The 12,333-nt window shown below is 46.5% G+C and overlaps 1 protein-coding gene across 1 annotated transcript in view; it reads right to left on the bottom strand.

Moving 5' to 3' along the window:
* Positions 1 to 12,333, bottom strand: part of VAMP1 (vesicle associated membrane protein 1) — a 77,708-nt gene that overhangs the window by 38,481 nt on the left and 26,894 nt on the right. The gene's annotated exons all lie outside the window — the stretch shown is intronic.

Here is a 12,333-nt window from a genome sequence, read left to right as displayed (position 1 = left end):
GAACCTGGGAAGTGCAGGCTGCAGTGAGCCAAGATTGCACCACTGCACTCCAGTCTGGGTGACAGAGCGATACACTGCCTAAATAAAAGAAAGAAAGAAAATGAAATTGAAATTAGGGGCCGGGCACAGTGGCTCATGCTTGTAATCCTAGCACTTTAGGAGGCCAAGGCAGGCGGATCACCTGAGATCAGGAGTTTGAGATCAGCCTAACCATGATGGTAATACCCCATCTCTACTAAAAACACGAAATTAGCCGGGCATGGTGGTGCATGCCTGTAATCCCAGTTATTCAGGAGGCTGAGGCAGGAGAATCACTTGAACCCAGGAGGTGGAGGTTGCAGTGAGCCGAGACTGCGCCATTGCACTCCAGCCTGGGCAACAAGAGTGAGACTCCATCTCAAAAAAAAAAAAAAAAAAAAAAGAAATTAGGAAAAACAACTCAATTTACAATAGCATCAAAAAGAATAAATACTTAGGCATACATTGGCCAGGTGCAGTGGCTCACATCTGTAATTCCAACATTTTGGGAGGCCAAGGCAGGCGGATCACCTGAGGTCAGGAGTTCGAGACCAGACTGGCCGACATGATAAAACCCTGTCTCTACTAAAAATACAATTAGCCAGGCATGGTTGCAGGCACCTGTAATCCCAGCTACTCAGGAGGCTGAGGCTGGAGAATCGCATGAACCTGGGAGGCAGAGGCTGCAGTGAGCCGAGATTGGGCCGCTGCACTCCAGCCTGGGCAACAGAGTGAGACTCTGTCTCGAGAAAAAAAAAAAACAAACCTTGGTATATATTTAACAAAGAAAGTGCAAGACTCACACATTGAAAATTAGAAAACATTGTTGAAAGACATTAAAGAAATCCTAAATAAATGAAAGGACATCTGTGTTCATGGACTGAAGGTAGCAATATTTCCCAGTTTCATCTACAGACTCTATGCAATCCCCATCGAAATTCTAACTGTCTTCTTTTTTGCATAAGTGGACAAGCTGATCTTAAAATTCATATGCAAATGCAAAGGACACAGAATAGCCAAAACACTTTTGAAAAAGAAGAATGAAGTTGAAGTCCCAATTTCGAAACTTACTATAAAGCTACAGTAATCAAAACTGTGGTATTGACCTAAAGACAGACATATAGATCAATGGAATACAATTTAGAGTCCAGAAATCAACCCATACATCTATGGTCAATTAATTTCAACAAGGGTGCCAAGACCATTCAGTGTGAAAAGAATAGTCTTTTCAAGAAGCAGTGCTAGGACAACTGCATATCCACAAGTAAAAGAATGAAGTTGGACCCCTACCTAAAACCTAAAACCAGATAAAAAATTTGACTCAAAATAAATCAAAGAACTAAATTTAAGAGTTAAAACTATAAAACTCTTAGAGGGAAAGATAAGTGAAAATCTGTATGAGTTTGGATTCGGCAACAGTTTCTTAAATATGACGCCAAAGAAACAGGCAACAGAAAAAACAGTAGATAAACTGGACTTCATCAAAATGTGAAACTTTTTTTTTTTTTTTTTGAGACGGAGTCTTGCTCTGTCTCCCAGGCTGGAGTGCAGTGGCGCGATCTCGGCTCACTGCAAGCTCTGCCTCCCTGGTTCATGCCATTCTCCTGCCTCAGCCTCCCAAGTAGCTGGGACTACAGGCGCCCGCCACCACGCCTGGCTAATTTTTTGTGTTTTTAAGAGATGGGGTTTCAGCATGTTGGCCAGGCTGGTCTCGATCTCCTGACTTTGTGATCCGCCTGCCTTGGCCTCCCAAAGTGCTGGGATTACAGGCATAAGCCACCACGCCCGGCCCAAAATGTGAAACTTTTACGCATCAAAGGGCACTATTAAGAAGGTAAAAAGACAACCCACAGAATGGGATAATTTTTTTTTTTTTTTTTTTGAGACGGAGTCTCGCTCTATCGCCCAGGCTGGAGTTCAGTTGCGTGATCTCCGCTCACTTCAAACTCTTCCTCCCGGGTTCCACGCCATGCTCCAGCCTCCCGAGTAGCTGGGACTACAGGCGCCCGCCACAACGCCCGGCTAATTTTTTTATTATTTTTTTTTATTTTTGTATTTTTAGTAGAGACGGGGTTTCACTGTGTTAGCCAGGATGGTCTCGATCTCCTGACCTCGTGATCCGCCCACCTCGGCCTCCCAAAGTGCTGGAATTACAGGTGTGAGCCACCGTGCCCAGTCAGAGAAAATATTTTCAAATCACATATCTAGTAAGGTCTAGAATTCATAATATCAAAAAGAAAAAAAAAACACTCTTGCAACTCAGCAACAAAAGACACAAATAATTTAATTTAAACACGGGCAAAGGACTTGAATAGACATTTCTCCAAAGAAAATATACAAATGGCGATGAGCACATAAAAAGATTCTCAACATCATTAGTCTTAGTGAAATACAAATCAAAACCACAATAAGATAGCACTTCACACCAACTAGGGTAGTTATAACTTCTTCAAAAATAGAAATGTATCTGTGATATTTGCACATCTTTGCGAATATAGTAAAAGCACTGAATTGCACATTTCTAAATGATTAAAATGATTCATTTTATCGCAGTAAAAGTCTAGCCACTGAATTGTACATTTTTAAATTATTAAAATGATTCATTTCATCTCAGTAAAAGTCAACAGGCACCAGGGATCCCTTCAGTTTGGGCTGGAGGTCAGTGCAGTTTGGGGGGTCATCAAATGCTGAAGCAGAAGGAGTCTAGGGGTCACGCAAGTCCCAGCTGACATGTGACAAGTAAGGTAAAGGACACACCCTCTGTGGAGGTCTGAAGTCCCCTGACATTAGTAAGGGAGGCACAGCAGAGATCTCCCCTGTCACCATGAGGCTTTTCTCAGCCCCCAGGGCAGATGGCAAGCGTATACCATGTTTGGCATCCCCGTGATTGGCAGAGGCAATGCAGGTTGGGTCTGGAGGACAAGATTGCTGTGCGGAAGAGCCAAGGATGGACTTCAGAACACTGGTGGTGACATAAGGGTAAAAAGACCTTGGTCACAAAAGAGGAAACACAAACGGCGTGATCATGGAAAGATGCTCAGCCTCCCTGGGAATGGGAAGAGTGCACACTGAAACAATGAGACAGCACTTTCCTCCAGTAAGATGCTCAAAAACAGTTTGCTAATATGAAAGGCTGGCAGGATGTCAGGAAATATGTGCTCTCATTCCACTGCTGGTGGGAGTGTGAATTGGTAGGGCCACTCTGGAGGGCAACTCGCCAGCATCTATTAAAGTGAAAAGTGTGCACACCCTATGACTCAGCAATCCCAATGCCCTGCACTTATTCTAGAGAGACACTCCCACATGCACAGCGAAGTATGAGATGTTTATGCAACACCACTTACGATAGTGCGTTGCTGGGAACAACATAAGTATTCAGGAACCAGGAGAATGGCTAAAAAGCCTCTGCACATCCATTCTCTATTTAACAAAACGAGTAGTTCTAGAAGTATAAAATGAAACGATCTCCAAGACATATAACTGGATTAAAAGCACGAAAAGCAAATCATAGGATACATACTGTATATCATTTATGGAAAGAACAAAACAAACACAAAAATACAACTGTGCTGGGGCCAATGGAGAATTGTGCCTGGCAGGCTGAGTCATGAGACCAGTTAACAAGCCTTTCTCTAGCTGCAAAAAGAAGTACTTTAAAAAAGCAATGTAAGAAGAACATGGACCAGGGGCAGTGGTTCATGCCTGTAATCTCAGCACTTTAAGGCTGGGGTGGAAGGATTTCTTGAGGCCAGGAATTTGAGACCAGCCTGAGAAACATAAAGAGACCCAGTCTCTACATAAAATTAAAAATTAGTCAGGCGTGGTAGTGTGCACCTCTAGTCCTAGATACTCTGGAGGCTGAGGTGGGAGGATCTCTTGAGCCCAGAAATTCGAGGCTACAGTTAGCCATGATTGTGCCACTGCACTCCAGCCTGGGTGAGAAAGCAAGCCTGTCTCTAAAACACAAAAAGAAGAAGAAGAACATGGAACTGCCAGACTTGGGCTATTTCATTTCCCAGAGATAATTTTTTACCGAGTGGAGAGAAAATGGATGGTTTGTTCCTCAGGCTCTATTTCTTGCTCTGTGCTAGAATTATCACAGCTTTGTGTAAGATTTCCTTTAGCAAATATAGGTAGCCCGCGATGCCGCAAATAAGAAAGGAAAAGACAAAGTCAGATGTTACTGCTGTCAGTCATCTCAGGTATGAAAAACAGAGGCAGCCCCTTGCCAGGGAGAAGGAACAACCAGATGCTGTCCGTGAGGCACTCTCCTACCTCTCTTAAGACAAGGGTCGTCCTTGCTCTGAAAAATTCAAGCAGAGAATCCTCAGGAGGAGTGGGGCCAAGAAATCAGAGTGAGAAATATTTGATTATTGCTTAATAACATTTTAAGTAGAAAATAAAATAATTTTTTAAAACAGGCTGGCTGGGCGCAGTGGCTCACACCTATAATCCCAGCACTTTGGGAGGCCGAGGCAGGTGGATCACGAGGTCAGGAGATCGAGACCATCCTGGCCAATGTGGCAAAATCCCATCTCTACCAAAAATACAAAAATTAGCTGGGCATGGTGGCATGCACCTGTAATTCCAGCTACTCGGGAGGTTGATGCAGGAGAATCACTTGAACCTGGGAGGCGGAGGTTGCGGTGAGGCAAGATCATGCTATTGCACTCCAACCTGGTGACAGAGCGAGACTCTGTCTCAAAACAAAAACAAAAACAAAAAACAAACAGGCCAGGCATAGTGGCTCACGCCTATAATCCCAGCACTTTAGGAGGCTGAGATGGGCAGATCACCTGAGGTCAGGAGTTCAAGACCAGCCTGACCAACATGGTGAAACCCTATGTCTACTAAAATACAAAAATTAGCCAGATGTGGAGGGGGGCGCCTATAATCCCAGCTACTCGGGAGGCTGAGACAGGAGAATTGCTTGAACCCAGGAGGTGGAGGTTGCAGTGAGCCGAGATCATGCCATTGCACTCCAGCCTGGACAACAAGAGCGAGACTCCACCTCAAAAAATAAGAAGGAAAGAAACTGCTAAAAACATACACATATGCCTAGCACGGTGGCTCATGCCTGTAATCCCAACACTGTGGGAGGCTGAGACTGTTGGATCAATTGAGGTCAGGAGTTCAAGACCAGCCTGGCCAACATGGTGAAACCCCATCTCTATTAAAAATACAAAAATTAGCTGGGTGTGCACACCTGTGGTCCCAGCTGCTTGGATGGCTGAGGCAGGAGAATCACTTGAACCCAGGAGGTGGAGACTGCAGTGAGCTGAGAATGTGCCACTGCACTCCAGCCTTGGCAACAGAGGGAGACTGTCAAAAAACAAAAACAAAAACAAAAACCAAAAAACACCCACAACAACACACATAACTTTTTTGTCAGGCCGGGCGCAGTGGCTCACGCTTGTAATCCCAGCACTTTGGGAGGCCAAGGCGGGCAGATCACGAGGTCAGGAGATCGAGACCACGGTGAAACCCCGTCTCTACTAAAAATACAAAAAAAATTAGCCGGGCGTGGTGGCGGGCGCCTGTAGTCCCAGCTACTCAGGAGAATGGCGTGAACCCGGGAGGTGGAGCTTGCAGTGAGCCGAGATTGCGCCACTGCACTCCAGCCTGGGTGACAGAGCGAGACTCTGTCTCAAAAAAAAAAAAAATTTTTTTGTCTAGGAAAGTTCTGGAAGAATACTCAATAATCTGAAAACAGTGCCTACACTAAGGAGGTAGGTAGAGGACCAGGGATTGGGGGAGGAGATTGATCAAAGGGAACCTGAGTCTTATCTATAATTTTCCATTTTTTTCATTTTCACCTCCAATTTTTAAAATATAATTTGTACTTTTTATTGTGAACTAAGATATGTAAAATAGTACATAAAAATAACACATTGAAAACCCACATTAAGATCAGAAGATTAGCAGAACCTTCGAAGCACCCTGATCACACCTTCCCTCCTCACCAGGGGAAGCAGCTCTGGCTTGTGTCTATCACTTCCTCACTTTCCTTTCTAGTTCTACCATCTGTGTGCACCCTGAACAGCAAACAGTTTCATTTTGCCTGTTTTTGAACTTTATATATGGAATCATATGTACTTTTCTATGCCTTGCTTCTGTGTGTTTGTGCAGTATCACTTAACATGCTTTTCCTATTTTTTATATTGTGGTAAAATATACATAAAATTTACCATTTAAACTATTTTTAAATGTACAATTCAGGGGGCATTAAGTACATTCACGATGTACAATATTATATTTTTGAGACTCATGCAAATTAATCTACATGGCTATATGCAGGTGGTTCATATTCATTCCTCTAAAGTATTCTATTGGGTGAATATACAACAATTTATTATTCAACTACTGTTCTCTCCTTCCTTCCTTCCTTCCTTCCTTCCTTCCTTCCTCCCTCCTTCCCTCCCTTCCTCCCTCCTTCCCTCCCTTCTTTTCCTCCTTTCTTTTCTTTCTTTCTTTTTTTTCTTTCTTTCCTTCTTTCTCTTTTTTTCTTTTTTCCTTCCTTCCTTCCTTTTCTTCCTTTCTTTTGCAGTGGTGCGATCTCGGCTCACTGCAACCTCCACCTCTCAGGTTCAAGCTATTCTTATGCCTCAGCCTCCAGAGTAGCTGGGACTACAGGCATGTGCCACCACACCCAGCTAATTTTTGTATTTTTAGTAGAGACGGGGTTTTGCCATGTTGCCCAAGCTGGTCTCAAACTCCTGGGCTCAAGCCATCTGCCCGCTTCCACCTCTCAAAGTGCTGGGATTACAGGTGTGAGACACCACACCAGCTTGCTTGCTTTTTCTTTTGGAATTACAAACAGTTGTGCTTGAACCTTTTTGCATATGTCTCCTGGGGCACAGGTACAAGCACTCTTAGTGCATTTACCTACTGATGAAAATGATGGATTTACTGGTTTAATTTTTTATATGGAGGTGATATGAATATTGCTTTTATAATTAAATTTCAATTTTAAAAAAGAAGAGAAAGAAGTTGGGATGGGCTCACAGAGTGAAAGGGCAGGGAACGGTCTATGAGACCAGAAGAAGATGGGCAGGAAGGGCGGCTGAGCCATGCCTGCAGGCTGAGCATGGAAGGTACTGTGAGGACACAGATCAGCACAGGAAATGAGCACCTTTGAGGTGTCCACTCTGTAAGGGCCTCGTCAGCAGTAGACTGGGGTTCAGGAGACCTGGGTTCTCTCCCAGCTCTGCCACACAGGGAAAGTCATTTCGCCTCTGCAGCCCATGGTTCTGATAGCTGTAGAGTGAGAGGGTAAAGCCGAAGGTCGGAATCATTTTCCAGCCCTGCTGGCTTGAAATCCTAAGCTGGCTGGAGCAGTAAGATGGGGGCTCCCTATAGGCCCATAGGACCTTCTACCTAGAAGCCAGGAGGAGGGGACAGGAGCCCAGATAGGAATGAACTCTGTCTCTCCAAGACCCAAACAATGACTAAAAGTAATGACTGGGCCTCACCCCAGTAAGTCAGTAGTGGTGGTGCGGTGGTAAATGTTAACAGCCAGCTCTCAGGGTGGGAAGCCCTTAATCTATGGCATTTGCTGATGTATGTGGTTGTAAGTATTCCTAATATGGCCAACTGGCCAATTTCAAGCTACCAATGAGTAACCTCACAAAATTCCTGAAAATGTAAGGATCGGGCTTTGGCTAGGCAGTACTAGCAGGCTCCAGCACAGCCCTAGGAAGCAAGCTGCCCTAAGAGCTCAGGCTCAGACACCGCACCAGACTAGCAGGGGAAACAGAGGTCTTAGGTCCCTCTCAGGGCTCACAGTCATGAGGCTCAGAAACAGCTGGGGAAAGTGGGGCATGCCTCCCTCCCCCCCACAGGGAAGATCACCAGACTGGCTTCATGAGCCATTTATCTCATCTGGTGGGCAAGGGAAGTCACTCAGAAGAGCAAGAATGGCCTAGCACGGTTGCTCACACCTGTAATCCCAGGTTTGGGAGGCAAACGTGGGCAGATCACTTGAGCTCAAGAGTTCGAGACCAGCCTGGGGAACATGGTGAAACTCCATCTCTACAAAAAATACAAAAATTAGCTGGCCTTGCCGGGCACGGTGGCTCATACCTGTAATCCCAGCACTTTGGGAGGCCAAGGCTGGCAGATCACCTGACATCGGGAGTTTGAGACCAGCCTGACCAACATGGAGAAACCCCGTCTCTACTAAAAATACAAAATTAGCCGGGCGTGGTGGCGCACGCCTGTAATCCCAGCTACTCTGGAGGCTAAGGCGGGAGAATCGCTTGAACCCAGGAGGCAGAGGCTGCAGTGAGCAGAGATCGCGCCATTGCACTCCAGCCTAGGCAGCAAGAGCGAAAGTCTATCTCAAAAAAAAAATAAATTAATTAATTAGCTGGGCTTGGTGGCGCATGCCTATAGTCACAGATATTTTGGGGGGCTGAAGCAGGAGGATTGCTTGAGTTCAGAAGGTCGAGGCTACAGTGAGCCAAGATGGTGCCACTGCACTCCAGCCTGGGTGACAGAGCAAGACCCTGTTTCAAAAAAAAAAAAAAAAGCGAGTAGAAAATGCCAGGGGCAGTTGGGCACAGTGGCTCACGCTTGTAATCCTAGCACTTTGGGAGGCCAAGACAGGTGGATCACCTAAGGTCAGGGGTTCGAGACCAGCCTGGCCAACATGGCGAAACCCCGTCTCTACTAAGAATACAAAAATTAGCCAGGCGTGGTAGCGCATGCCTGTGATCCCAGCTACTTGGGAGGCTGAGACAGGAGAATTGCTTGAACTTGGGAGGTGGAGGTTGCAGTGAGCCAAGATCTTGCCACTGCATTCCAGCCTGGAGTGAGACTCCATCTCAAAAAAAGAAAGAAAAAAAATGCCAGGGGCCCAGGAGCCTACTGTGAGAGGAAACGTCCCCTGTCGCCCTGTGAAATCATGATTCTGCGTGATGAAGAACTGCGTATGAATAATACATACAGAGCAGACATATCGCCTATGCACAGCTTGCTCAATTTAGTGAGTCGTTCTGTCTCTTTCACACTCCTTTGGTTTAGTTCCCAGGTTAACTAGCTGTTTCCTCAACCCCATTTCTTGGGACTTGCAACCTCAAATACCGAGGAAGAGAGAGGAGGAATGAATATTTATTGAGTACCCAAACAAGACAAGGCCAGACATTTCATTCATATTGTTACCCTTAATTGTCCCAACATGTTGCAAAGTGCATCACACTATCCTCAAGCAGATGAGGACTCATTCGAGAGGTTGTGGGACATTCTGGGCGTGTTGCAGGTAGTAGCCAGCAGAGAGGCATTTGGACCACCAATCTGTCTGGTTGTGAAAGTCAAGCTCTCTCCACCTATCCCAGGATCCTCCTGTCTCAGTGGGTTTGGGCCCCGAAACCACCTTTCAGTTCCAGGTCCCTTCGTAGCGACATCTTTCCCTCACTGTTTCTCCCCTTGCCTGGTATCTGAGAAATTCCTTTTATAGGTCTCGTCCTTCCCTGGCTACATAGACTGAGAGTCAGAAAACCTCAGTAGTCAGCACTCAAACCTTACACCTATCAATTTACATAATATCTGATTTCAGAAATTAGCTTTACCTCAGACCAAAATAAATCCTCTAAATCACAGATCACATAAAATCACAAGCGTGACAAGTACCAAAAAAGAAAATGTGACCAGGCTCATGCCATGTAATCCCAGCACTTCGGGAGGCAAAGGTGGGAGGATTGCTTGAGCCCAGGAATTTAAGACCAGCCTGGGCAACATAGCAAGATTTTGTCTCTACAAAAAAATAACAAATAAAAAAAATTAGCCAGGTGTTGTCTCAGCTACTTGAGAGCCTGAGGCAAGAGCATTGCTTGAGCCCAGGAGATTGAGGCTGCTTTGAACTGTGTTGCCACTGCACTCCAACCTAGGCAACAGCAGCGAGAGACCCTGTCTCAAACAAACAAACAAAGAGGCCGGGCGCGGTAGCCACGCCTGTAATCCCAGCACTTTGGGAGGCCAAGGAGGGTGGATCACTTGAGGCCAGGAGTTTGAGACCAGCCTGGCCAACATAGTGAAACCCCGTCTCTACTAAAAATACAAAAAATTAGCTGGGTATGGTGGCCGGTGCCTGTAATCCCAGCTACTTGGGAAGCTGATGTATAAGAATCACTTGAACCTGGGAGGCAAAGTTGCAGTGAGCTGAGATCATGCCACTGCACTCCAGCCTGGGCAACAGTGGGAGACCCTGTCTCAAAACAAAAAAAAAAAAACAAACAAAGTCATGAGAGTCCTCAGAGTTCTCAAGAAGGACTGCTGTGGGCCTGTTTCTGGAAAGGAAAGAAACGCAGGGAGCTGTTGAGAAAATACCATATACTTTTATGCCCCATTCAGGCATGGGGGAGAGGCTGACCCCAAAAGAGAAAGTGGTTGTGTGAGATTTCAAGGAAGATGTCAGCGGGCTGCATCCCAGGGCCTGTAGACAAAAGGAAGGGCCCGGCCAGGCGCGGTGGCTCATGCCTGTAATCCCAGCACTTTGGGAGGCCGAGGCAGGCAGATCACCTGAGGCTAGGTGTTCCAGTCCAGCCTGGCCAACATGACAAAACCCCATCTCTACTACAAGTACAAAAAATAAGCTGGGCACAGTGCCTCTCCCCTGTAATCCCAGCCGAGGTGGGCGGATCAACTTGAGGCCAGCCTGACCAACATGGCAAAACCCCATCTCTACTAAAAATACAAAAATTAGCTGAGCGTGGAGGCATGCACCTGTCATCCCAGTTACTCGGGAGGCTGAGGCATGAGAATTGCTTGAGCCTGGGAGACGGAGGTTGCAGTGAGCTGAGATTGCATCATTGCACTCCAGCCTGGGTGACAGAGCGAGATGAAGAGAGAGGAAAAAAAAAAAGGAAGGTCCCGTCCAGGGAGCCAGCCTAGGATGGGGAAGGCTCACCAGAAGCGGATGCAAAGAGTGCTAGAGATGAGCTCATTCTATTTGCCTAGGAAAGAAAAAGGTCCAGAAACCTGGCTTTCCTCCTCTTGGCCGAGGCCCTCCAGGAAAGCCAGGCAGACCCTGCTCCTGCTCTGACCCCCTGGAGAAGTGATATGTAGAAGAGAGGAGACGGGCTTTGGCCCAGAGGACAGCGGCCTTAGGCTAGTGAGCAGTTCCCAGTTGGTTCAAGGTTGCTAGGCTCAGCGAACTCCAAGTCCCTGTTCGACAAGTTTCTTCCTAAAGGTCCCCAGGTCATCATTCTTCTGAGGGTCTCGTCCATCCTCCCAGGGCCTGCTGTCAGCTAGCCACCCCACTGCCCCATGCCTGCAGTGAAGACATTCACAACCTGGAAATGGCTGGTGACAGAAAAGTCGTCAGGGCCACAGCACTCTCTGCGGTGGGAATTCAGGTGCCCTGCCTGATGGTGAAAAGGGTGGTTTTGCATAAACAGCTCTCTGAATCACACCCAGATGTGGCTTCCGACTTGAGTGGACCCCCATGAAGAGCTGCAGAGGGGGCTGGGAAAAGACAAGAGAATGGAGAAAATGAAGAGAAAGGAAACTACAGAGTGAGACAGAGAACAGATCTGACAAGTGTGACCACAGCAGTGTGACATTTATGAACAGTGTGGAAACAACGGCAAAGCCCCTGAATTAAAAACTTCCTGGGGAAATAAGCCACTCCACATATCAGTTGCTGAGGAAAGAGTGGAGGAGACTGTTGACCCGTGTGTGTCCCCATGACTCAAAGAGGGAAAAGTCTAGCTGTTTCCAATATCCCGAAATTAGTCTTGCTGGGAGAACTGGGAAAATAAAAAAGAGATGACCCCTACAGGAAGCTACCTTTAATCCCAAGTGCCCAAGCCTGGGAGAGAAGATGCTCCAGGTGATCCAGGACACCAGTGACTGACACAGCCAGAGTGGGGAAGGGGAGGATAAAGATGGCACAAAGGTGAGGGGTGAGCAAGGGTCTGAGAGGGAAGGCCATGTGGGCAGTTGGTGGCACCCACATCAGAGACTGACATGAGGATTAAAGGAGAGCATAGGTGATCTGTCAGAGTGTGACAGAAGACAGGCAGCTCTACGCCCCTTGCTTGCAATTCTGAGCATTCTGTAGCAAACTTATTTGGCCATCAAACCAGACCTCAATTGAGACAAGGCTATTTAAGCTTCCTCCCAGTTGGTGTAAATATTCAATAGTTTTGCTGCAGAAATGTTGCATTTGATTATGCGGCTACCCCAAATCCCCAAGGGTGTTTTGTGGTGCTAGTTTCTGTATAAACCTGAAAAATTCTGAATTCCACAACTTATCTGACCCCCAAAGTTTCAGATAAGAGCTTGTGGACCTGTACTCAATTCTGGTTCTCCTTC

The sequence above is a fragment of the Symphalangus syndactylus genome, chromosome 5 (assembly GCF_028878055.3).
Source record: "Symphalangus syndactylus isolate Jambi chromosome 5, NHGRI_mSymSyn1-v2.1_pri, whole genome shotgun sequence".
Taxonomy (NCBI): domain Eukaryota; kingdom Metazoa; phylum Chordata; class Mammalia; order Primates; family Hylobatidae; genus Symphalangus; species Symphalangus syndactylus.
This window is presented reverse-complemented; position numbering and strand designations above follow the sequence as displayed.